Source organism: Schistocerca serialis, chromosome 3 (genome assembly GCF_023864345.2).
Source record: "Schistocerca serialis cubense isolate TAMUIC-IGC-003099 chromosome 3, iqSchSeri2.2, whole genome shotgun sequence".
NCBI classification, from domain to species: Eukaryota; Metazoa; Arthropoda; class Insecta; order Orthoptera; family Acrididae; genus Schistocerca; species Schistocerca serialis.
In genome coordinates, this window is record NC_064640.1 from 831,064,433 (window position 1) to 831,092,395 (window position 27,963).

A 27,963-nucleotide genomic window follows, 5' to 3' on the forward strand; every position below is an offset into this window, starting at 1 on the left:
TCGTGGTGTGGATTCTAAAATTCCTTGGTATGAAGCCTCTGGCGAATGGTAGGAAATATTTACAAACAAATGAATCGCACCATTCCTTTGGATACGAAGTGATGGTGAGTTCTAACACATTCCAAATGTGTTAGACACGAGGAGGACCGTAGCTGACCATAGGTCGCAGCTTGGAATTTTTTCCGACGAATGAATTTTTCGTGCTGCTATCACGATCGTGCTGCTTATAAATTCAATACTGATTTGACATGAGGTATCTAATTAATGAAGAAACAAATATTACCAAAATATATTTCTTCATATTTATGAATGACTTGAATATTCATATCAGTAATTATTGTAAAACGGTATTTAAATATGAAAGTATCACATATCGTTAGGCAACCCTATTAGAATCTGTCCTCGCGTCGAAAACACAATAAAACTAAAAAAAATATAGGAAAATCTAATAATTTATCATGCTGTACGTAGACGATAACTTATTTAACCGTTCTACGAATCCCACTGTGAAAAGACAGCGCTGTTTACTAACTTCATAATAATTCTCTCTTAACTGATGATTGTCATTTACATACCTCTTTCACAAATATAATAGTACACGGCATTCAGCTATTTCCAGTCTTTAACACTTTACATCTTTACGAAGCTGTTTGCTGTAGTTTATTGTACGCCCAGGTGACAAGCGATATGCACACACGGTCGGGTTGTACGATCGCGTCAGAGAGCTTCTCTCCGGGCTTGGGGTTTTCTCTCTTCCACCTCCTTTCCGGGCCCCTCTGCGTACACCCCCGTGGTGTGTGCCTCGCCCTTGCCTTCGGCTCGAATTGGCACAGGGCCCGAAGGACTCAGTCCCTCCGGAGGCCTTCCGCCGCCGCTTTTATTCCATCCTAGCCACGTCTCAGGGCTCTGGCGTGTTTTACACTGATAGTTCGATGGTTGCTGGCCGTGTCGGTTATGCTCTAACTCTAGGGGACCATTACGAACAACGATCCTTGCGGGCTGGCTGCAGCGTTTTCGCTGCTGAGCTGGTCGCCATCTTTCGTGCCCTAGAGTATATCCGCTCCTGCTCAGGTGAGTCCTTCGTTATCTGTAGCGACTCCCTGAGCAGTTTACGAGCTATCGACCAGTGTTTCCCTTGCTCTCGTCTGGTGATGGCTGTCCAAGAGTCCCACAATGCTCTTGCCCGTTGCGGACGCTCTGGGGTCTTTGTGTGGACTCCAGGCCATGTTGGGATACCCGGCAATGAAAATGTTGACCGCCTGGCGAAAGAGGCCACCAGTAAACCATCTCTGGACGTTGGCCTCCCGGAGACTGATTTGCGAGCCTTCTTACGCCGCAAAGTTTTTGCGGTATGGGACGCTGAATGGCGCAATCTGACCACACACAATAAACTCCATGCTATCAAGGAGACAACTGTGTGGCGGTCATCCATGCGAACCGATCGCTGAGACTCAGTTATTCTTTGTCGGCTCCGCATTGGCCACACCCGGCTGACGCACAGTTATTTACTGCGTCGGGAGGACCCTCCTCTATGTTGCTGCGGGTCGGCTTTGACGATGGTCCACATTTTGTTGGCCTGTCCACTTTTAACTGTGCTCAGGCAGACGTTTGCGCTGCCTGATACGCTCCCTGCCCTTTTAACTGATGGCTCTGCTATGGCAGGCTTAGTTTTGCGTTTCATTCGGGCAGGGGGTTTTTATCATTTAATCTGATTGTTTGTTTTTTGTGTTGATTCTGGCGTTTGGCCTACGATTTTAGACTGAGTGTTTTAATGTGTTTCTCGGTGGTTGGCTTTTCCTTTTTTGTCTCTATGGTCGGCCAACCACTGTCACACACTGAGATTTTAATTCGTTTTGTCTGATCTGAGTTTTTCTTGGCATGTGTCGTCTGCCGTCTTTTCTGTTGTTCGTTTTTTATTCTCTGTGGGTGTTCTTAGTTTTTGGAAAAAGGGACCGATGACCGTAGCAGTCTGGTCCCTTTAATCCCACAAACCAACCAACCAACCAACCAACCAACCAACCTACCTATACAGATAGTGGGAGTATCGCATACGTAAGATATAATAGGGCAGTGAATCGTCGGAGCTGTCATTTAGACTCGGGTGATTCATGTGAAATGGCTTCCGATGTGATTACGGCCGCAGGAAAGGGATTAAGACTTTGAACGCGGAATGTTGGTTGGAGACAGACGTATGGGACATTCAATTTCGGAAATAGTTCGGGAATTCAGTGTTTTGCAGGGTCAAGAGTGTGACGAGAATATCAGATTTCAAACACTGACACCGCGGACGACCCAATGGCCGCTGGCCTCCGCTGAACGGCCGAGAGCAGCGGAGATTGCGTAGAGTTTCAGTGCGAAAACAAGCAATACTGCGTGAAATAACTGCAGAAATCAATGTGGGACGTACGACGAACGTATCCGTTAGTAAAGTGCGGAAAAATTTGACGTTAATGGGCAATGGCAGCAGACGACCGACGCGAGTGCCTTTCGTAACAGCATGACATCGCCTGCAGTTCTTGTTCTGGGCTCGTGACCAAGTCGGTTGGACCCTAGCCTTTTAAGTGGGCGTGCCGGATATCCGTCCATGCTCTGCTATTGCACAGTGGGTTCGACGGATATACCCGTCCGCTTCGTTCTGTGGCCAGTAGCTAGTGGGAATGACGAGTTATCGGCCTGCCGTTGACACTGTGGTATTAGTTGCGCTTCGTCCACTAGATGGCAGCTCTTGTCACGCAACACAGCGTGTTCTACGCTAGTTATAACATTGTCCACCCGAGCGCGCGTCGAGAAAATGCGTCCTGTGAAGCAGCCGCAAAAGCGCGCCTTTTTCGTCTGTGTTTACCGCAGCGTTAGTGAGTGACCTTTTGCAATAGCGAAAAGAAGTCGTTTATCATGTTCGGAGATTGAGAAGCCGCTTTTAGAAAGTGACAATTTCACTGACAGTTCCGAAAGTTTTCAAGATACAGAAGTTGAGGCTAATGAAAGTGACTTCGATCCAGAAACATTTGACGACGAGACACTACTGCAGCAGACGGTACCTAGTGAATTTGTGCGTGCTAGTTCAGTTCGTATTCAATATTTGTTCAGTGGTAATAGTGGTACAGTTGTGCCTCTACAACAAAACGATGTGATGAGTTGTTTTATGTGTTTAGTGGATGATGCTTTGTGCACAATGATAGCTGAACAGACGAACTTATATGCAGAACAGTTCATAGCTTCTCATCCCAATTTAGCAGCACGCTCCAGGTTTCACAGTTGGCAGAATACTACACGCGACGAGGTAAAAGCAGTTATTGGAATGCTTGTACTTCAAGGAATTCTTCACAAACCAGACCACAAAATGTACTTTTCACAGAGGGAATCAGTTGACACACCTTTCTTCAGGAAAGTGATGAGTGAAAAGCGGTTTCATCTTCTATTGAAGTTCCTCCACTTTGCTGACAATACCTCATATGATCCACTAGGCACTATCAGCAGAAAACTATTCAAAATTCACCCCATTATGGAGCATCTGCGGCGTAAATTCAAATCAGTGTACATGCCAGAAAGGAACATCAGCGTTGACGAATCGTTGTTGCTCTAGAAAGGACGGCTTGGATGGAAGCAATATATTCCATCAAATCGTAGCAGTATTGGCATCAAATTGTACGAACTCTGTGAAAGCAGTTCCAGGTATGTATGGGACTTTATTCTTTACACTGGAAAGGACACTAATTATGGTAGCCACTATCCAGACGAAAAAATAACCTCTCGAATTGTTTTGGAGCTTGCACACGATCTACTCGGGAAAGGCCACTGTATTTATCTTCACAACTTGTACACCAGTAGAGATTTGGTGGACAACGTAACCAGCAATAACACCGATGTTGTCGGCACAATGCGGCAAGACAGGAAGGGGGTCCCTGACTTCGTAAAAAAGGAAAAAACTGAAGAAAGGGGAGTACATAACAGGGTACAAAGGCAAGCAGATGGAAATGAAATGGAAAGACAAAAGAGACATTGTTATGGTCAGCACCTTCCATGACGATACATTTGTAAATGTAAACTCGAAGAAGGGAATCGTTCAAAAGCCACAAGTTGTCGTTGACTACAACAAGAATATTGGGGGGGGGGGGGGGGGGCGTGGATAGGTGCGATTCTCAATTACAAAGCTACCAGATGGCCAGAAGCAGGCTGAAAAAATACTATCTGAAGCTTTTCCACCACTTGTTGGACATTGCATGCTACAATGCATACATTCTGCACAAGAAGCATGGTGGCGAACAAAGTAGAATGAGCTTCCTGATTAGTCTTGATGAACAGTTGACCATATCTTCACCACATCAAGGGACATCAGTAGGACGCCCACCTCGAACACCAAAAGCAACACGCCTTACAGCCAGGCATTTTCCAGATCTTCTGCCACCCACAACGAAGAAAAGACCAACAAGGAGGTGTGTAGTGTGTACGAGAAAAGGCCTTCGCAAAGAGACTTCATACTGGTGCGCAGAATGCGATGTTTCCTTGTGTGCAGCACCTTGTTTTAAAATGTTTCACACTGAAAACGATATGTAATAGTGTGAAAGTACAGTTTTGTTAACTTCAGCAATATATTTTAATTTCCACACAATATCAATTTAAATTCAACAATGAAAACCCGAAGGAAAACGTGGGAACAGTGCGCAGCATCACCGCGAAAGGCCGCGCTGGCGTATATTACCCACTGTGGAAGAGCGCGCGCGCGCAAACTACCCACTTAACAGGCTAGACGACAGGAAGATCGTGGCCTGGTCAGATGAGTTCCGATTTCGGTTGGTCACAGCTGACGTTACGATCGAGTGTGGCGCAGACTCCACGAAGCTAGGGACACCAGTTGTCAACAAGGCACTGTGCAAGCCGTTGGTGACTCCATAATGGTGTGTGGGCAGTGTTTACATGGAATGGACTGGCTCGTCTGGTCCAACTGAACCGCTCATTGACTGGAAATGATTATGTTCGGCTATTGGACGATCCTTTGCAGCCATTCACAGACCTCATGTTGCCAGACAACGGTGGAATTTTTTATGGATGACAGTGCGCCATGTCACCGGGGCATAATTGTCTGACAGGTTTGACGGACATTCTGGACAATTCGAGCGAATGGTTAGGCCACCCAGGATAATTACTGATATGAATCCCATCGAACATTGATGGGACATAATTGAGAGGTCAGTTAGTGCACAAAATGCTGCAACGCAACGTTTTCGCAATTATGAACAGCTATACAGGGTGAAAAGTATTTAAACCTACAAACTTTGGGAAGTTGTAGGGGACATCAAATCAAATACTTCACCTAATGTTATTTTTTCCTATGAGGATTATTTAAACCAGTGGAGGCCATATTACGCTCTTCAGTTGTTAGAGGGCGTATTACGCTCTTCACTTGGAGGCAACTGCTGTCTACCAGTGTAGTAGTGCATTGTCTCTGTTTACTAATGGATCGATACACCTGGAGTGAGTACACTGATATGGTTGGTGCGTACTACGTAGCACACCACAACGGACGACCTGCACAGCGGGTTTATCAACAATAATATCCTAATCGCCGTATCCCGCACCATACGACCTTTGCTGCTGTGTACCAACGTCAGCTTGAGACCGGGTCATTTAGCAGATTACCTGGACAGGGACGCCGTCGCACGGTAAGAACGCTGCAATTTAAGGAAGCTGTCTTGCAGCATGTGGAGCGGGATCCTTCAATCAGCACTTGTGCAATTGCACGTAACATGGGGACGAATCAGACGAATGTAAGAACAGTCCTTCGAGAGCAATTGTTACGTCCATTTCACTTACGGGGTGTCTACAATCTGGAACCAGTTGATTATCCACCCAGAGCACAGTTTTCGCAGTGTCACCTGGAACAGTGTGAAATGCATCCAACATTTCCGTCCTGTGTGTTGTTTACCGATAAAGCAACGTTAGGGCGTGATGGAGTCTTCAACATGCACAATTCGCATGTTTGGAGTGAGGATAACCCACATGCCACAATTAGTAGCGCTCAAGTGCGGTTCTTCGTTAATGTGTGGGTCAGTGTTGTTGGGTACTGTTTAATTGGGCCGTATCTGCTACCTAGGCCATTAAATGGCAGGCACTATTACAATTTTCTCACCAGAGTATGGCCAGAATTTCTGGAAGACGTCCCGCTCCCTACAAGACGACACATGTGGTTCCAACATGACGGGGCGCCGGCACAATTCAGTCGTCGTGTGCGTCGATTCCTGGACCGACGGTTCCCAGAAACGTCGATTGGCTGAGGTGGTCCTGTACCATGGCCTGCTCGATCCCCAGATATATCCCCTCTGGACTTTTTTGTGTGGGGAGAGATGCGCAACCTTGTTTACGAAACTCCTGTTGCATCAGAAGAGGATCTGGTTGGCCGGATAGTAGCAGCAGCAGCAGAAGCAATTCAGGATACTCCTGGGGTTTTTGCCCGTGTCAGACAGAACATGATCCGACGGTGTAACCTTTGTTTGCGTGTCACTGGAGGCATGTTTGAAAATCTACTGTAATTGAAATTGGGTTGTGTTAATGTGTTGTCTCTTGGTCATAAAAAATGGAAAAGTGTTTGTTGGTTTAATTAATTTGCCGCCACATAAATCTTCCTCTACCGGTTTAAATACTACTCACAGAAAAAAACGACATTAGGGAAAAATATTTTTGATGTCTCCTACAATCTCCCAGAGTTTGTCGGTTTAAATACTTTTCACTTTTTATAGGCAACATATTTCTGCAGGGGACTCCCGACGATTTTTTTTAGTCGATGCCGCGTTGAGTTGCTGCACTACGCTGGGCAAAAGGTGGTCTCTCATCATATTAGGCTGTATCCTTTTGTGGCCTCAGAGTAAACGATCGCGATGCTCGTTTGTGCCAGCCCTACAGAACTTTCAACTGCTACATACCTCACGGAGATCCTATTTTACACACCGTTGTCTGTCAGATGCTACTAAATAAGTTCTGCTACAGAGCTTGCGTGATTGCTTCACAATCATAGTCATTATCAATAACACAGTGGATCCCTTCCAGTACAGTTTTGAATTGTTGTTGTTGCGGTCTTCAGTCCTGAGACTAGTTTGATGCAGCTCTCCATGCTACTCTATCCTGTGCAAACTACTTCATCTCCCAGTACTTACTGCAACTTACATCCTTCAGAAACTGCTTGGTGTATTCATCTCTTGGTCTCCCTCTACGATTTTTACCCTCCACGCTGCCCTCCAATGCTAAATTTGTGATCCCTTGATGCCTTCAGAACATGTCCTGCCAACCGATCCCTTCTTCTTGTCAAGTTGTGCCACAAACTCCTCTTCTCCCCAATTCTATTCAATACCTCCTCATTAGTTATATGATCTACCCATCTAATCTTCAGAATTCTTCTGTAGCACCACATTTCGAAAGCTTCTATTCTCTTCTCGTCTAAACTATTTACTGTCCACGTTTCACTTCCATACGTGGCTACACTCCATACAAATGCTTTCAGAAACGACTTCCTAACACTTAAATCTATACTCGATGTTAACAAATTTATCTTCTTCAGAAACGCTTTACTTGCCATTGCCAGTCTACATTTTATATCATCTCTACTTCTACCATAATCAGTTACTTTGCTCCCCAAATAGCAAAACTCCTTTACTACCCTTAAATGCCTCATTTCCTAATCTAATTCCCTCAGCATCACCCGACTTAATTCGACTACATTGCATTATCCTCGTTTTGCTTTTGTTGATGTTCATCTTATACCCTTCTGTCAAGACACTGTCCATTCCATTCAACTGCTCTTCCAAGTCCTTTGCTGTCTCTGACAGAATTAAAATGTCATCGGCGAACCTCAAAGTTTTTATTTCTTCTCCTAGGATTTTAATACCTACTCCGAATTTTTCTTTTGTTTCCTTTACTGCTTGCTCAATATACAGACTGAATAGCATCGGGGAGAGGCTATAACCCTGTCTCACTGCCTTCCCAACCACTGCTTCCCTTTCATGTCCCTCGACTCTTATAACTGCCATCTGGTTTCTGTACAAATTGTAAATAGCCTTTCGCTCCCTGTATTTTACCCCTATCACCTTCAGAATTTGAATTACGAACGTTTTATTGCAAACTGATACTTTTCATCATTATCCCCAACAAACAGGCACCTCTGAATTAGGCGATGAGCGTGCTGTCTACGTCTTCCAAAATTTCCTGATCTTCTCGCTGAAGGCCCGCTCTTCTCTCTTGAGTGCTGTTTGTTCCAAACCGAGAATTTTCTGCAAAATATTGTCTCTGTTCCGTATTCAGATCTATTCTTTAACATGTCACCTGTGACGCCAGTTCCTCGAATATCTTTTCCCGTTTCAAGCAACGAATTTTTCTTAACTTTCATTGATATTGCAAGTCGGAGAATTCTTCCAGTTAGCGTGTCACAAAATCATTCTTCGACTGTGATCATAAAATATTAATCGTCTCTTCCCTAAAGTGAAAAATGTTTTCTCAGTATGCTGCTATATTTCCTGAGATCTCGTAGTCACCAAAGTTCCACTCACAGTCATGTTTCCTTATAGTTTTTCTTTCTTTTCTAGATTGAAATTATTGCTCTATCTCCAATTATCAAAGTTTCTGATGAGCATAAATACTTGATCACTGTATTGTAGCGTCTTATTTGTGCGTTTCTGGTTATTAATTCTTTCATATGTTCCAGGAGATTGTGTGCTTTTTCTATTTCCTTTCGCTTCTCAATTGTATCTGAATTTAGGGACCCAAGACATTTTGCGTGAGTGAGTTACCAATGATCGTCAACGTAAATACCGAGGCGTTCCTTCACTGCCTGAGCTTCTACGTATCCAATTTGCAGTTCAGCTTTTGCTGCAATTTTATTCAGTTTTTCTAGGGACTGACTCGATTCTTCGCTGTTGTTGGGGAGAATTTCTTGGTCGTCTACAAAGACCAAACCGAGCGAGATGGCGCAGTAATTAACACACTGGGAGGGTGACGGTTCAATCCATGTCTGGCCATCCTGATTTAGGTTTTCCGGGATTTCTGTAAAATTGCTTCAGGAAAATGCCAAAATGGTTCCATTGAAAGGGGGCGGCTTATTTCCTACACCATCCTTCACTAATCAACGCTTGTGCTCCGTCTCTAATGACCTCGTTGTCGAAGGAACGTTAAACACTTACCTTTTCCTCCTCCTACAAAGACCAAACACTCAAAATGTATTACATTTTCACTTAGTCTGCCAATAGTTATTTCATTTACTACTTTCTCCTCGGTCCTAATTAGTTTTCCAATACAAGATTCAACACTACGGGTAATTCGCCTCCTTGTTGGACTCCCTGAGCATCGTGAGGTTCACATATTTTGCTCACGAATTTAATTTTTTAAGTGGTGTTAATATTTGTTTCTATCGGTTATGTTGTTTTTCTACCTGCTTTGAATTCTTCTAATCTGTTGAACAGTGCATGTTTATAGTAATGGGTTTCAAGTCTACAAAGGTAATAGTCTGTTGTAAATAGGTTGTTAAGATTTTTATATTGGTAACGCCACGTAGCGCTCTGTATGAAAATCACTGGCTGTGCTGTGTGCAGTCTGTGGCTAGTTTGCATTGTTGTCTGCCATTGTAGTGTTGGGCAGCTGGATGTTAACAGCGCGCAGCGTTGCGCAGTTGGAGGCGAGCCGCCAGCAGTGGTGGATGTGGGGAGAGAAATGGCGGAGTTTTGAAATTTGTAAGACTGGATGTCATGAACTGCTATGTATATTATGATTTTTCAACACTATGAAGGTAAATACATTGTTTGTTCTCTATTAAAATCTTTCATTTGCTAACTACGACTATCAGTAGTTAGTGCCTTCAGTAGTTTGAATCTTTATTTAGCTGGCAGTAGTGGTGCTCGCTGTATTGCAGTAGTTCGAGCAACGAAGATTTTTGTGAGGTAAGTAATCTGTGAAACGTATAGGTTAATATTAGTCAGGGCTAATCTTTTGTAGGGATTATTAAGTCAGATTGCGTTGCGCTCAAAATATTGTGTGTCAGTTTAAGCACAGTCATGTATAATTTTTCTAAGGGGACGTTTCACTGTCTTTGCGATACATTTTGAGAGCGGGAAGTGGTTGAGAGCAGGCTCTTTCCGAATACTGGCTGATATTCACCAATTAGATGGTTTGTTTGTGCTTAGTCTCTTCAGTTAAAAGATTTTGTCAGACTTTTGTAGGTATCTGGCAACTGGAAAATCCTTCTGTAGTTATTGGTCTGTCTTATTCCCATACTTAGGTAAAGGATGGGTTAGATCACAATTAGTGTTGCCAACTTTCCCGTATTATAGCTGCAAGAACTTATGTATTATTCTGCATTTTTAAGCAAAAACCCATCTCCCGTTATTATTTTACCCGAGAAATTGTATGTCCTGTATTTAAGAAAATTACAGATTAAAAGTTAAGCCTCCCGCATATTTTTCAAATCTCGTTTCTTGGTTGCGTTACAACATTGATATGGCGAAGTAATATCGATGCGATGACTACTTTGATATTTAGTAAATACGAGGCAATGTTTAACGCAGCGTAATGCACATGTTTCCGCCTTTTTAAATGTATTAGGTCTATTCATTTTGTTGGGTCAAAGTGTCCCTTATTTTGACAAAAAAGTTGGCAACCCTACTCACAATTCCAGTCATAGAGCATTTTTTCTTCGAGGCAGATAGCTGTAAGAATTGCGTAAAGTTTCTGAGCAAGCCTTTTCCCAAGTATTTTCCACATTTCGGCAGTCGTATCTTCCTCCTAGGTCTTTATTTTTTAGATAAGTTATTCGCTGATTTCTTCTAAGATGAGAGGTTCTGAATCCTGTTTTGCTTTGGTTGGTGGAAGTGAGTAGGTCTTCGAGTAATTCACAGTTCAAAGAACGTTAAAGTCGTTTGCTAGAACTTAAAACAGTCCCAACCAGACTGACTGCAAGCTAATCTAACAGTTCTCTTTAAACGTTCTTTAAATGTCCTGTAGAACTCCCAGGCACTGATTGTTCTGAAATCTTGTTAATTTCTACCAGTTATTTTCGAACATAATGGCATTCGTGATCTGAGGCTCTCCCGGCGAATGTGCTGTATACAATGTTCTCGGGTGTCCAGCTGGATCCGATCGTCGAAGTTCCACGATATTTCGGCGAATAACCGTTCCGCCATCATCAGGTGGAACTTCGACGATCGGATCCGGCTGGACACCCGAGAACCTTGGATACATAATGGCATTCCTTCGGACATGTTCACTTTCCGGATTTTGGTGATATGATTGCACCTTTGTGTGATCGTATGTGACTTACAGTTTTGCCGACCTTTTTTTGTAAGTACTATGGTATTATCATATGTCATTTCATCGTTCATGTCTGCATTTCGTCAGAGGCACGGAAACGCTTTGGGAAGCTTTGAACAGTGCATCCATGCGTCCTTCCCAGTTGTAAGGATTTTTATTACAGATATTTACAAGGAATGTGCCAGATATAAAAGAAATTTTGAGTCATTTCGCGGATATCGGCTCATTCTTAGTCTGAACCTGTTAGGATAAAATTTCGCTTTAGAGACAAATAGTGATGTGAATCAGCTATTTGTTTGCCTTTACATTTATAACGTTTTGATTTTCCTTGGAAAGAGCCATATGATATATTTGAAATTCTCCTTAAGTGAATGTTTTGGGATTGCAGTGTTTCGGTGCAGACATACCAGGAAATATCGAAATCAGATTTACCTAAGAGGTATCACAGAATTCTACCAGTCTTTCAGTATTTCTTTGTCAAGTACTGAAGTCAGCATGAGTGCAAGGGGAGTTCTGGACAAAAAGTTGCTGGCATCAGCGTTGCCAGAATTCCCTCCAACTCATCCACTTCCCTGAATTCGCTCCACCTCTCTATTATCTACTTGTCTATAGTTCTAAGTAGCCAGTGAGTGATTGGTTCTGGTAGTCAGGCAGTAGCCGTCACCAGAGAAGCATCAGCAACGGAGAAGTAGCGCATTTTGTGACAATTTACAAGTTCTTAACTATGAGCGAATTATATAGTTTCATCTGTGTGCATTGGTAGTTTAATTTATGAATTCCTGTATTTTAATTTAATGTTTACCAAACACAGTTCTCGCGCTTTAGTTCGTGTCGGAAAGTGACCGATTTTGTGACATTTTGCAAGTTCCTAATTAGGAGCCAATTGTTTAGTCTCACTTGTGTGCTTTGGCAGCTTAGTTTTTGAATCTCTGCATGGTAATCTAATTTACTACCCACTGCTCTCGCCTTTTTCGTCAGTGTGTACAACTGAGTTTCACAGTGCATGTCAATAGTCGTTTGTTTGTCTGTGTAGTGTAATTTTCCACCCTCTTTAGAATAGAAAGGGATGGTGATTGCTGTGTGCAGATGCAAGCCGAGTTGGTGACACTTCGCTCTCAGTTCCAAGCTTTGTTGGCTTCAGTTACATAGCTTGAGAGTGCAGTGGATGGGCATCACTGTTGTGGACCAGGCGTGGGAATCCAAAAAATGCCCAGCACAACTCAAGAGTCTGCTGATCGACCCCCACTGGTGGCCAGCCCAATTACTGTTCGTGTTGAGTTTGACCCCTCACCTGTAGTCGGGTAGGAGGTCGCCTCGGGGAGTGGCAGACTGCGAAAGACTTCCCAGACGGACAGAACGTAACGCCTCCACAGTTAGTCTGACAAACAGTTTCCAAGTACTGGCTGTGGCTGATACTGTCCCTCAGCCAGATGCAGTCGCTTGTCCTGTTTCAGAGGAAGCCTCTCAGCCTGCAAGATCCAGACAGTCAAAGATGCTGGGGTTATTGGTAGTCAAGAGCTACAACGTTAGGTGCGTTACAGGGCCGCTTAGTTACATGGCTGCCAAGGAGGCGAAGACAGCCAGTGTGCACTCTGTGTGCATACCATATCGAGTCATTCTAGATGTGGAACCGGTGCTTCCAGATGCAATGAAGGGCACATGGTGCAACCAGCTGCAGGTGCTGAATCATAACGGTACTAGAAATGTGTGTTGCTTTGGAGTGGAAGAGATTATCTCTGGTTTTGAACGTTTATCTAAAGTGGTAAATGCTCCAGTCTTGCTTGCAAGATGAAAGCAGTGCTCACCATTTGCAGGATTGCAGACCTCTCGTACAGAGCCAAGTGGATGGTCTGAATTGGAGGTTGAGATCGTTCTGTGACCATGTAGGATGCAGATTCCTCGACTTGCGCCATAGGATGTTGGGGCTTTGGGTTCTGACAAATAGTTAAGGAGTCCATTACACACATGATGTGGCTACATGGGTAGTGGCGTCTGTGTGGTGTTTACTGGACGGTTTTTTAGGTTGTGTTTGGCAAACAAAAAAAGAGTTTAGTCTCAAAGGGTACAGGTCGAACTTGAGAAGAAAGTATTGTAGACGCCAAGGCATCAGAGGACCTCTTACTGACGCCAGATTTGTAGCCCACCAGATGTGGCCTGCTACGTGAGTGTAGGAGAGACAAGCAGAGGTGTGATGGTGGAGTCTTGTGAAGTTCTGGGACGCTAATAACACCATCCAGGTAACAATCATTTATTAGCAAGAGTTTTACATTCACTGTCTTCTTCCCGGCGCTGCCTAGCAGCTGCCGTGCGCCACTTAGCACAAAGGTGCAGGGTGGCATGTTGCCACCCGATAAGGAATATGCAGGCTCAGGCGTTGTTCGACGTCAGTGTTTCTGCCCCACAATAGGAAGGTCAGGTGGCCAACACGTTGCTACTGATAGTATGGGTCTAGAAGTCTGTCAAAGCCTCAGAGTTCTTGGTTAGTGAAATTACACTTAGTCTCGGCCTCATAAATCTGTGTACCCTTGTTGTCAGTTGACAACGTGGTGTGCAGGAAGAAGACCCAACAGTGACATAGACAGTCTGAGAGGCAGTCCCAGCATACAGCCGGTACGGCAGATTGGGAGACATGGGCGGCCTGCTCCATAGTTGAACAGTTCACACATGAACAGATTAGTTCTTCATTCACAGATGATCAGCCCAGCTCTCGTCTTCAGTCTGGCACCACTGTGACAGGAGTGCAGCTCACTAACTCAAAGTTCCCTCCACACCTGTGGACTCAAAGCACTAGACTCAAAGATGGCAGTGGCTGTAGATATTTCGTTTTATTCACCAGGGCCTCATGAAACTAGTAAATCTGACCTTCCAACGCTATCCGTGATGGAGATGTAACGGCATAACACTGAGAGTGAGTGGAAGTAAGGTGAGGGTTTTGTACCAGTCTATCTTTACCATCATTCAGGTATGCCAAACATTATATATCTGGCGGACGTGTACCACTTAGTGTCGCTCCAGAAGGTTCTAACAAAATTTTATTCCTGCACTTAATTATTATTCTGCTCTGCAACAGTATGTACCCCAGATATTGTACTACTGTACTGTTGGCTGTGCCTAAAATGGCAATGTGGATCACCATTGTTAAGTGTGACCATCCATAAAAAGACCAAAAATCCAGCGTAAGTAATTTGGTAGAATTAGATACATGACGTTAAGAAAACATCTCCTTTTGAGTAATTGCAAGTCTATAACATGATTAAGATCACTGCCTCACCTATAATGTACGCTAGAAAGAAAGACAAACTTTTACTATTCGATCGTCGCCAGTAAGCATTGCAAAGCACGACCAGTGCATGTTTTTTTTCTGCTACATATTCATGTCTGAATATTAACACTTCGCACAGTAAAGCGGTACCTACAACAAAATAGTTTCATGTATGTACAACGTTTTTGGTGATTGTGATTCGCCCTGTCACATAACACCCTCAACAACTGCAAATTATTATTATGTGGAGCCTGTGAACGAGTACATCTACATTTATACTCCGCAAACCACCCAACGGTGTGTGGCGGAGGGCACTTTACGTGCCACTGTCATTACCTCCCTTTCCTGTTCCAGTCGTGTATGGTTCGCGGGAAGAACGACTGTCTGAAAGCCTCCGTGCGCGCTCGAATCTCTCTAATTTTACATGCATGATCTCCTCGGGAGGTATAAGTAGGGGGAAGCAATATATTTGATACCTCATCCAGAAACGCACCCTCTCGAAACCTGGCGAGCAAGCTACACCGCGATGCAGAGCGCCTCTCTTGCAGAGTCTACCACTCGAGCCTGCTAAACATCTCCGTAACGCTATCACGGTTACCAAATACAAGGTGTATTCAAGTTCTAAGGCCTCCGATTTTTTTTTCTCCGGACTGGAAAGAGATAGAAACATGAGCATTGTTTTAAAATGAGGCCGCGTTCATTGTCAATACGCCCAGAGATGGCAGCACCGTACGGCAGATGGAATTTTACCGCCAGCGGCGAGAATGAGAACTGTTTTAAACACTTCAAATGGCGACGTTTTCCTTACTTGAACAGCGTGCAATCATTCGTTTTCTGAATTTGCGTGGTGTGAAACCAATTGAAATTCATCGACAGTTGAAGGAGACATGTGGTGATGGAGTTATGGATGTGTCGAAAGTGCGTTCGTGGGTGCGACAGTTTAATGAAGGCAGAACATCGTATGACAACAAACCGAAACAACCTCGGGCTCGCACAAGCCGGTCTGATGACATGATTGAGAAAGTGGAGAGAATTGTTTTGGGGGATCGCCGAATGACTGTTGAACAGATCGCCTCCAGAGTTGGCATTTCTGTGGGTTCTGTGCACACAATCCCGAATGACGACCTGAAAATGCGAAAAGTGTCATCCAGGTGGGTGCCACGAATGCTGACGGACGACCACATGGCTACCTGTGTGGCATGTTGCCAAGCAATGTTGACACGCAACGACAGCATGAATGGGACTTTCTTTTCGTCGATTGTGACAATGGATGAGACGTGGATGCCATTTTTCAATCCAGAAACAAAGCGCCAGTCAGCTCAATGGAAGCACACAGATTCACCGCCACCAAAAAAATTTCGGGTAACCGCCAGTGCTGAAAAAATGATGGTGTCCATGTTCTGGGACAGTGAGGGCGTAATCCTTAACCATTGCGTTCCAAAGGGCACTACGGTAACAGGTGCATCCTACGAAAATGTTTTGAAGAACAAATTCCTTCCTGCACTGCAGCAAAAACGTCTGGGAAGGGCTGCACATGTGCTGTTTCACCAAGACAACGCACCCGCACATTGAGCTAACGTTACGCAATAGTTTCTTCGTGATAACAACTTTGAAGTGATTCCTCATGCTACCTACTCACCTGACCTGGCTCCTAGCGACTTTTGGCTTTTTCCAACAATGAAAGACACTCCCGTGGCCGCACATTCACCAGCTGTGCTGCTATTGCCTCAGCGATTTTCCAGTGGTCAAAACACTCCTAAAGAAGCCTTCGCCGCTGCCATGGAATCATGGCGTAGCGTTGTGAAAAATGTGTACGTCTGCAGGGCGATTACGTCGAGAAGTAACGCCAGTTTCATCGGTTTCAGGTGAGTAGTTAATTAGAAAAAAATCTGAGGCCTTAGAACTTGAATGCACCTCGTAACCCTGTGACGAAATGCGCCGCTCTTCTTTGGATCTTTATCTCCTTCGTCAACCCGATCTGGTACGGATCCCACACTGACGAGCAATACTCAAGTATAGGTCGAACGAGTGTTTTGTAAGCCACCTCTTTTGTTGATGGACTACATTTTCTAAGGACTCTCCCAATGAATCTCAACCTGGTACCCGCCTTATCAACAATTAATTTTATGTGATCATTCCACTTCAAATCGTTCCGCACGCATACTCCCAGATACTTTACAGAAGTAACTGCTACCAGTGTTTGTTCCGCTATCATATAATCATACAATAAAGGATCCTTCTTTCTATGTATTCGCAATACATTATATTTGTCTATGTTAAGGGTCAGTTGCCACTCCCTGCACCAAGTGCCTATCCGCTGCAGATCTTCCTGCATTTCGCTACAATTTTCTAATGCTGCAACTTCTCTGTATACTACAGCATCATCCGCGAAAAGCCGCATGGAACTTCCGACACTCTCTACTAGGTCATTTATATATATTGTGAAAAGCAATGGTCCCATAACACTCCCCTGTGGCACGCCAGAGGTTACTTTAACGTCTGTAGACGTCTCTCCACTGAGACCAACATGCTGTGTTCTGTTTGCTAAAAACTCTTCAATCCAGCCACACAGCTAATCTGATATTCCGTAGGCTCTTACTTTATCAGGCGACAGTGCGGAACTGTATCGAACGCCTTCCGGAAGTCAAGGAAAATAGCATCTACCTGGGAGCCTGTATCTAATATTTTCTGGGTCTCGTGAACAAATAAAGCTAGTTGGGTCTCACACGATCGCCGTTTCCGGAATCCATGTTGATTCCTACAGAGTAGATTCTGGGTTTCCAAAAACGACATGATACTCGAGCAAAAAACATGTTCTAAAATTCTACAACAGATCGACGTCAGAGATATAGGTCTATAGTTTTGCGCATTGCTCGACGACCCTTCTTGAAGACTGGGACAACCTGTGCTCTTTTCCAATCATTTGGAACCTTCCGTTCCTCTAGAGACTTGCGGTACACGGCTGTTAGAAGGGGGGCAAGTTCTTTCGCGTACTCCGTGTAGAAACAGCGAATCTGATCAAATGTTCACGAGCTACTGGCGTGAGTATCTACGGAAAAAGACAGTGAAAATACCACTAGGCGTGAAATGGTTGGACGTCCACGAATCTTCACAGAACGCGGTGTTTGGAAGCTTGTCTGCTCTGTAAAGTAGGATAGATGATCTGTGCTACAAGAGCACAGGGCTGGTGCACGCGCAAGTGTTTCGGAGCACACTGTTCATCGTACATTGTTGAACATGCAGCTCTGCAGCAGTCCACTTCTGTGCGTTCACGTGTTGATCAAAGAACACCGAGCGAGGTGGCTCAGTGGTTAGCACACTGGTCTCGCATTCAGGACGACGACGGTTCAATCCCACGTCCGGCCATCCTGATTTAGGGTTTCCGTGGTTTCCCTAAATCGCTCCAGGCAAATGTTGGGATGGTTCCTTTGAATGGACAAGGCCGACTTCCTTTCCCGTCCTTCCCTAATTCGATGAGACCGATGACCTCGCTGTTTGGTCTCTCCCGCCGAACAACCCAACCAAATGAAATCGTGAATTAAGATTTCAGTGGGCACGGGACAATCGAGATTAGACAGTCGATTAATGAAAACGTGTCGACTCTTCGGATGAATCACATTTTTCGCTACACCAGGTCGACGGTTGTCTCAAGGTGAACGGCGGCTCAAAGCGTGCAGCGCACCATGTACGTAGGGTGGTGGAGCAGTATTATGTTGTGGGAGACATCCTGCTGCGCTTGCATGGGATTTGCGGTAGTAATCGACGACATGGTGACAGCTGCGAACCACATGCATCCTTCATGCTTGATGTCTGACCCGGCGGCAATGTCATCTTTCAGCAGTATAACTTCGCCTGATCTAAATCCTAATTACCCATCTGGGTCGCCATTGGGCGCCATCACCACGAAAGCAAATCAGCGGAGCGTTATTTACACGAATTACATTATCTGTGTTTAGATATCTAATGGACATACCTCCACAAGCCTACCAACAAACTGTCGGATCGCCGATACGCAGAATCAGTGATGTATTTGGTTCCAAAGATGTACAAACACGCTATTAAGCAAGTGGTCGTAATGTTTTGGCTCATCAGTGTATATATATCCCACACGGATTTTGAAACGTAATTCGCTTAAAACGTGTAAGCTGTCTTCCAGAACAACAACGTAGAATTCCATCAAGAAAGACATCTGGTCAGGTGAATACAGGGTTATAAATACAAAATCAAATAGGAGTAATGCAGGAGTAGCTTTAATAATGAATAAAAAAAATAGGAGTGCGGGTAAGCTACTACAAACAGCATAATGAACGCATTATTGTGGCCGAGACAGACACGAAGCCCACGCCTACTACAGTAGTAAAAGTTTGTATGCCAACTAGCTCTGCAGATGATGAAGAAATTGATGAAATGTATGATGAGATAAAAGAAATTAGTCAGGTAGTGAAGGGAAACGAAAATTTAATAATGGTTCAAATGGCTCTGAGCACTATGGGACTTAACATCTGTGGTCATCAGTCCCCTAGAACTTAGAACTACTTAAACCTAACTAACCTAAGGACATCACACACATCCATGCCCGAGGCAGGATTCGAACCTGCGACCGTAGCAGTCGCGAGGTTCCGACTGAGCGCCTAGAACCGCTAGACCACCGCGGCCGGCGAAAATTTAATAGTCATGGGTGACTGGAATTCGATAGTAGGAAAAGGGAGAGATGGAAACATAGTAGGTGAACATGGATTGGGGGGTAAGAAATTAGAGGAAGCCGTCTGGTAGAATTTTGCACAGAGCATAACTTAATCATAGCTAACACTTGGTTCAAGAATAATAAAAGGTTTTATACATGGAAGAATCCTGGAGATACTAGAAGGTATCAGATTATACAGGGTGTTACAAAAAGGTACGGCCAAACTTTCAGGAAACATTCCTCACACACAAATAAAGAAAAGATGTTATGTGGACATGACCGGAAACGCTTACTTTCCATGTTAGAGCTCATTTTAGTTTCGTCACTATGTACTGTACTTCCTCGATTCACCGCCAGTTGGCCCAATTGAAGGAGGGTAATGTTGACTTCGGTGCTTGTGTTGACATGCGACTCATTGCTCTACAGTACTAGCATCAAGCACATCAGTACGTAGCATCAATAGGTTAGTGTTCATCACGAACGTGGTTTTGCAGTCAGTTCAATGTTTACAAATGCGGAGTCGGCAGATGCCCATTTGATGTATGGATTAGCACGGGGCAATAGCCGTGGCGCGGTACGTTTGTATCGAGACAGATTTCCAGAACGAACGTGTCCCGACAGGAAGACGTTCGAAGCAATTGATCGGCGTCTTAGGGAGCACGGAACATTCCAGCCTATGACTCGCGACTGGGGAAGACCTAGAACGACGAGGACACCTGCAATGGACGAGGCAATTCTTCGTGCAGTTGACGATAACCCTAATGTCAGCGTCAGAGAAGTTGCTGCTGTACAAGGTAACGTTGACCACGTTACTGTATGGAGAGTGCTACGGGAGAACCAGTTGTTTCTGTACCATGTACAGCGTGTGCAGGCGCTATCAGCAGCTGATTGGCCTCCACGGGTACACTTGTGCGAATTGTTCATCCAATAATGTGTCAATCATTTCAGTGCAAATGTTCTGTTTACGGATGAGGCTTCATTCCAACGTGATCAAATTGTAAATTTTCACAGTCAACATGTGTGGGCTGACGAGAATCCGCACGCAATTGTGCAATCACGTCATCAACACAGATTTTCTGTGAACGTTTGGACAGGCATTGTTGATGTCTTGATTGGGCCCCATGTTATTCCACCTACGCTCAATGGAGAACATTATCATGATTTCGTATGGCATACTCTACCTGTGCTGCTAGAACATGTGCCTCTACAAGTACGACACAACATGTGGTTCATGCACGATGGAGCTCCTGCACATTTCAGTCGAAGTGTTCGTACACTTCTCAACAACAGATTCGGTGACCGATGGATTGGTAGAGGCGGACCAATTCCATGGCCTCCACGCTCTGCTGACCTCAACCCTCTCGACTTTCATTTATGGGGGTATTTGAAAGCTCTTGTCTACGCAACCCCGGTACCAAATGTAGAGACTCTTCGTGCTCGTATTGTGGACGGCTGTGATACAATACGCCATTCTCCAGGGCTGCATCAGGGATTCCATGCGACGGAGGGTGGATGCACGTATCTCGCTAACGGAGGACACTTTGAACATTTCCTGTAGCAAAGTGTTTCAAGTCACGCTGGTACGTTCTGTTGCTGTGTGTTTCCATTCCATGTTTAATGTGATTTGAAGCGAAGTAATAAAATGATCTCTAATATGGAAAGTAAGCGTTTCCGGACACATGTCCACATAACATATTTTTTTCTTTGTGTGTGAGGAATGTTTCCTGAAAGTTTGGCCGTACCTTTTTGTAACACCCTGTAGAATGGTAAGACAGAGATTTAGGAATCAGGTTTTAAATTGTAAGACATTTCCAGGGGCAGATGTGGATTCTGACCACAATCTATTGGTTATGAACTGCAGATTGAAACTGAAGAAACTGCAAAAAGGTGGGAATTTAAGGAGATGGGACCTGGATAAACTGAAAGAACCAGAGGTTGTAGAGAGTTTCAGGGAGAGCATAAGGGAACAATTGACAGGAATGGGGGAAAGAAATACAGTAGAAGAAGAATGGGTAGCTCTGAGGGATGATGTAGTGAACGCAGCAGAGGATCAAGTAGGTAAAAGACGAGGACTACTAGAAATCCTTGGGTAACAGAAGAGATACTGAATTTAATTGATGAAAGGAGAAAGTACAAAAATGCAGTAAGTGAAGCAGGCAAAAAGGAATACAAACGTCTCAAAAATGAGATCGACAGGAATTGCAAAATGGCTAAGCAGGGATGGCTAAAGGACAAATGTAAGGATTTAGAGGCTTAGCTCACTGGGGGTAAGATAGATACTGCCTACAGGAAAATTAAAGAGACCTTTGGAGAGAAGAGAACCACTTGTATGAATATCAAAAGCTCAAATGGCAACCCAGTTCTAAGCAAAGAAGGGAAGGCAGAAAGGTGGAAGGAGTATATAGAGGGTTTATACAAGGGCAATGTACTTGAGGACAATATTATGGAAATGGAAGAGGAGGTAGATGAAGATGAAATGGGAAATGTGATACTGCGTGAAGAGTTTGACAGAGCACTGAATGACCTAAGTCGAAACAAGGCCCCGGGAGTAGACAACATTCCATTAGAACTACTGACAGCCTTGGGAGAGCCAGTCCTGACAAAACTCTACCATCTGGTGAGCAAGATGTATGAGACAGGCGAAATACCCTCAGACTTCAAGAAGAATATAATAATTCCAATCCCAAAGAAAGCAGGTGTTGACAGATGTGAAAATTATGGAACTCTCAATTTAATAAATCACAGTTGCAAAATACTAACGCCAATTCTTTACAGACGAATGGAAAAACTGGTAGAAGCCGACCTCGGAGAAGATCAGTTTGGATTCCGTAGAAACGTTGGAACACGTGAGGCAATACTGACCCTACGACTTAGAAGAAAGATTAAGGAAAGGCAAATCTACATTTCTAGCATTTATAGACTTAGAGAAAGATTTTGACAATGTTGATTGGAATACTCTCTTTCAAATTCTGAAGGTGGCAGGGGTAAAATACTGGGAGCGAAAGGCTATTTACAATTTATACAGAAACCAAATGGCAGTTACAAGAGTCGAGGGACATGAAAGGGAAGCAGTGGTTGGGAAGGGAGTGAGACAGGGTTGTAGCCTCTCCCCGATGCTATTCAATCTGTATATTGAGCAAGCAGTAAAGGAAACAAAAGAAAAGTTCGGAGTAGGTATTAAAATCCATGGAGAAGAAATAAAAACTTTGAGGTTCGCCGATGACATTGTAATTCTGTCAGAGACAGCAAAGGACCTGGAGGAGCAGCTGAACGGAATGAACAGTGTCTTGAAAAGAGGATATAAGATGAACACCAACGAAAGCAAAACGAGGATAATGGAATGTAGTCGAATTAAGTCGGGTGATGCTGAGGGTATTAGATTAGGAAATGAGACATTTAAAGTAATAAAGGAGTTTTGCTATTTTGAGAGCAAAGTAACTGATGATGGTCGAAGTAGAGAGGATATAAAATGTAGACTGGCAGTGGCAAAGGAAAGCGTTTCTGAAGAAGATAAATTTGTTAACATCGAGTATAGGTTTAAGTGTCAGGAAGTCGTTTCTGAAAGTATTTGTATGGAGTGTAGCCATGTATGGAAGTGAAACATGGACGATAAATAGTTTGGACAAGAATAGAATAGAAGTTTTCGAAATGTGGTGCTACCGAAGAATGCTGAATATTAGATGAGTAGATCACATAACTAATGAGGTGGTATTGAATAGAATTGGGGAGAAGATGCGTTTGTGGCACAACTTGACAAGAAGGGACCGGTTGGTAGGACATGTTTTAGCATTGGAGGGCAGCGTGGAGGGTAAAAATCGTAGAGGGAGACCAAGACGTGAATACACTAAGCAGATTCAGAAGAATGTAAGTTACAGTACGTACTGGGAGATGAAGCAGCTTGCACTGGATAGAGTAGCATGGAGAGCTGCATCAAACCAGTCTCAGGACTGAAGACCACAATATCACTCCACGGCCACATAAGAGCACGGGCCAACACTAGTATGTCTAAGCTTGCTTGCAGTTAAGAATCGGAGAAATATAAACGTTTCATATGAGTAGGCCTACTTAAGTTTTCTTCCTTTATTTCCTGGAACTCTTAACAAGAACAGGATTTGGATGCATAATACGTTCAGCATGCTAAGTGAACTGAGTAAAAGATACGCCTTTATACATTTCATAACATTTTGTTACGCAGACACAATGGTCCACCGCAAAATTAGATCAACAGCGAACAGTGATCTCCACAACTACCCTACTGACACGCATTTTCAAAGTTACTTGATTGTTAGTATTCCTATTTCTAGAGATTACAATTAAAAACTTATCACATGAAGTTAATTTGACATATTTACAGAAATGTTACAATTGCTCTTATTTCTTTGATTCACACAATGTGGCCAGAAAACAATGTTATTACTTGGATTTCCATCAAATAAGCATAATGAACAATGTTTGAATAACTTCATTAATTACCAGCATTTGACGAGATTAAGAACAGTGTTCCTACCATGTTTTCGATATGCATATGATTAGAGCTTTCTATCAGTATAAACAGTAATTCTGTCTTTTACAGTTCTAGGCACTCTAGTCTGGAACCGCGCGACCGCTACGGTCGCAGGTTCGAATCCTGCCTCGGGCATGGCTGTATGTGATATCCTTAGGTTAGCTAGGTTTAAGTAGTTCTAAGTTCTTGGGGACTGATGACCTCAGATGTTAAGTCCCATAGTGCTCAGAGCCATTTGAACCATTTTTTTTTTTTTTTGTCTTTTACACAGAAAATATCCTTTGCTTATTTATTTACATAAATTGGGTTTCATTATTTTGCAAAATCTGATAATTTGTTTCGAAAATTTGTGAATTTAATTAGTTACATGAGTTATAAGGATGAATAATAGCAGTACATTTGTCAATCCAAACTTTGTTTCACGCGTGTTGGCTGACAAACGAAAATGAGCATCGCAGTAGAGTACGGACCTGAAGATAGGCAACAACAGTTGAGTGGCACATAGAGATACATGGCGCATTCCAAAATCATACAGTGGAACACGAAAAAATAATGGAGCAACACAGAAACGACAACGTTAAATGGGAGGACGTGAACGAGGTACAGCGAACACCGCTTCTCGCTGCGGCAGGTACTTCCACTATCCAGAATCCTCTAGCAGTTTGTAGATGGTACATGGCAACCATTAGCATTTTTTCTCAATTTCTCACCGACTTCCAGAAGAATTGGAGTGCCATAGACAGAGCTGTACACCATGTGTGCTGCCATCTGGCATTTTAGAGATACAGACGAAGAGAATCTCTACATCTAAACTGACCACGCCCCCTAGCGACGCTCTTCGAAAAAGGTACCTCAAACATGTCTCTTAGACAATGGATCCATGTAGAGTTCGTGACGTGCGTCACATTAGAAGAAGCAAAAATGTGTCCGAGAATTTTATGTCCAGATGCTGCACAAACATTAAAGTTGTCCAGTGGGATGTTACTGCTAAGGCACAAGGACGTGACCCTGATAACTGTTTATTATGGGAAGAACAGCAGTTTCTTAGAACTAGTGCAGGTGCATGTCCCAGAAGTGTTATATCTTTATGGTGTGACAAATCCCGTAGTATGCTCAGATTTTTCGACATCATTTGATGCATCAACATAAAGTAGGCAGGCATGTGTCGGCACTGTATTCCTACAGTGAGATTCACGCATTAATGTAGTCTTGGTAGGCCCCTTGCCATTTGTGGACAATTACTGTTACTTGCTCACAGTGATAGATGGCTTCACAAGATCGCCTAAAGCATAACCCGACACAGAATTTACTGCAGTTACTAGAGTCCTGCATGATCGAGTAGGCGAGCACAAAATAGGAGATGGGGCGAGCACACCCTAACTGGATAGGCTGCCCGCACTAGTTCTAGTGACCGAGCATAGAAGCCGTGACCGAATACGTAGCAGGTAACTGCAAACACATTATAGTGTCCTTATCCGTGTGAGACTGCAGCCAGTACAAGCTTCTCATTTGTGGTGTGTCTCTCTCTGTAATCATGCTGCGCGAGGAAGCCAGTGCAGTAAGACGTTAGATTGAAACCAATGCTTACACATTGAAGAAACGGGAAGGTCTAAAAAGTCAAGTATGGAGTACATTTCTGTTGGTTGTAGACGAAAACAGTGCATCTACTGGGTACGAATCAAGCATAAACTGCTCAACATTATTGTGTTTCGAGTCGGGAACCACTCATCTAGAGAAACATAGTTGCAAGAAACCTCACAAAGATACAGCTCCTTGAGGGATACCGGCAATAATAAAAAATAGTACTACAGCAAAGTGTCTTGCAATATGTGCTAAAGATATCAGTCCTTTTAATGCTGTTTCCGGTGAAGGTTTCAGAGAACTAGGCCAAGAATTAATACATCTAGGTGCGCATTATGGAAAAGTTAACGTGGCAGATGTCATGCCACATCCCTCTACTATAAGCAGACATGTCAAAGAACACGCTGATGCAGTAAGAAACAGCATAATCCCTTCTGTTATTGCGGAAGTATCATAGATCCTTCAAGTACTTTGTCATCACGAGCCAGAAAGAGATATCGTTTCAAGGACTGGAGGAACAACATATCATCCGCAGCAGATGAAGTAGATCTCTGCATTTTAATGCACCCCGGAGATGATGATGATGATGATGATGATGATGATGATGATGATGATGATGATGATGATATCTTAAAGTGGTGGAGCAGACATGAAACAGATCTGCCAGGCCTTGATGCAGTTGCAAGACGTATTTTATGTATCCTAGCAACAAGCGCACCTAGTGAAAGATGCTTTAGTAAAGCCGGCATGTTACTAAAATATGGCCACGCCAATTAAATCCGGAACGCGTTAGTGATTTACTGGTGATCAACAATAACTATAATTTTGTTTCTGTTACAAACAAATGAAAAGTATGACAAGTTAAGTCTGTAAATGTTTAATGTTCTTTGTATGCTTTCTTTATGATGATGGTTGTCTTCTAGATTACGGGAACAGCACTTATTTAATGTTTCCATTAATGAAAGGAAAATATATCTTCTGTTTGGAAATGAGACTCGTCTTGTATCCGCAGTTGTATTGAAATATCATTTTACTTTCCAAGTGCTTTATGAATTTAGCTGTGTCAAGTACACGGTCTTGGAAACGTTACTTTTTTATTGAGAGAGAGAGAGAGAGAGAGAGAGAGAGAGAGAGAGAGAGAGAGAGGCGTTGTATTTGTACGGTACAGTGCAGCGACCCGGGGCGAGGGGATGTGAGACGTCAGCGGTGACCGGTCATGCTCGATTATCCACGTGTCCGGAGTCCGGACAACAGACATGGGGCGAGTACGTGACCGAGCCGAGTCGTATGGGGCCGGACACGGGCGGCTCGGTCCCCCTGTCAACAGGCGAGCCGTGACCGGTCAAACTCTGAGCGTTGCAGCACTCTAGCAGTTACATTGGCAAAAACGATAGTAAACGGGTGTCACGGTACATATCCCCACAAACGATTACCACCGACTGAAGCAGGCAATTTAAAGCATTTTTTCAGGAGTTTCTTTGAGCGTGTGGTTGCTCAGACGTTTGCACCACCAGGTACCATCCTGCAAGTAACGGGACTACACTACACATTGAAGATAGAGTTGATGGGCAGAGTGAAAACTGGATGGAAGCATTGCCTTTCGTCCTGCTGGGTTTAAGGGCAGCTCTGAAAGAAGTTGTGGGCCACATGTAGCCCATTTGACCTATGGGGAAAACTAATACCATCATGCATGAAACCTTATGCAGTAATACAAAGAGGCGTTCCCCACCCCCGACCACCGCTCGCACGTTTGAGACAGCACGTAATTTTTTTTAAAAATCGATTTTCAAAAACATGTTAATTTTGTACAGCACATATATGAAACATACATGTTCGAGGAAATGTAAGTCATGTTATTTGATCTTAAGTGTGCCAAATTGAAGTGTCACGCCTATCCGCACAGTATTCTTCTATCGCACGTCACTGTCTTTTACTCTGTGTAATTCAAACGTGTATATTTTGTAATGGAAGCCATCAAACGTATATTCAGGGCATTGGAAATTTACATGTCCTGTGGTTCCATTCCTGCTCCCTTGTAATGGAAGCAATCACGCCTATATTCAGGGCAATGGATTAAAATGTCCTGTGGTACCTCTCCTGCTCACAGTCGGCCGGTTTGACATTCTACCCCCCTTTTAAAAAAAATCACAATTAGTACTGTGTGGAATTATTTGTGACCTCGAGAATAAGAACCCTCAGAAAATATGCACTCTGTATTGCCTATTAGCTAATAACTTTCCCTTTTGTGCGCCATAAAATTAAATATAGGAAACATGAAACCAGGAAAGACAAGAAAGACAGTACACATTTCTCCAATCATTAGGTCCCAGCATTTCTTTTTTTTTTTCTCTTATCTTGCTACAGCTTTACATGGCGCGCTTTCCTTTCTGCAAAAGAATATGTTACGTCACTTAAGTTCATCAAACATTTCGCAACACGAAAAACCAAAATGCAGCTGTTTTACTGCAAAAGCTGTTAACACGAGTAGTACCCAAGACTGATTTGGTTTCTCTGGTTAATTACGTCTATTTTGTCACACTCTGCTAGTTGAAACGAAATAGGCCTTTTTAATAGTGCAGCAAGTGTAACACGCGCCAAATAAGGGAGACTGTTTTGGAACAAATGGTCATTTTTATCTACCTCATTTAC

The 27,963-nt window shown here is 43.6% G+C and overlaps 1 protein-coding gene across 1 annotated transcript in view; it reads left to right on the forward strand.

The window, feature by feature from the left end:
- Nucleotides 1-27,963, forward strand: part of LOC126471253 (uncharacterized) — a 150,561-nt gene that overhangs the window by 29,737 nt on the left and 92,861 nt on the right. The gene's annotated exons all lie outside the window — the stretch shown is intronic.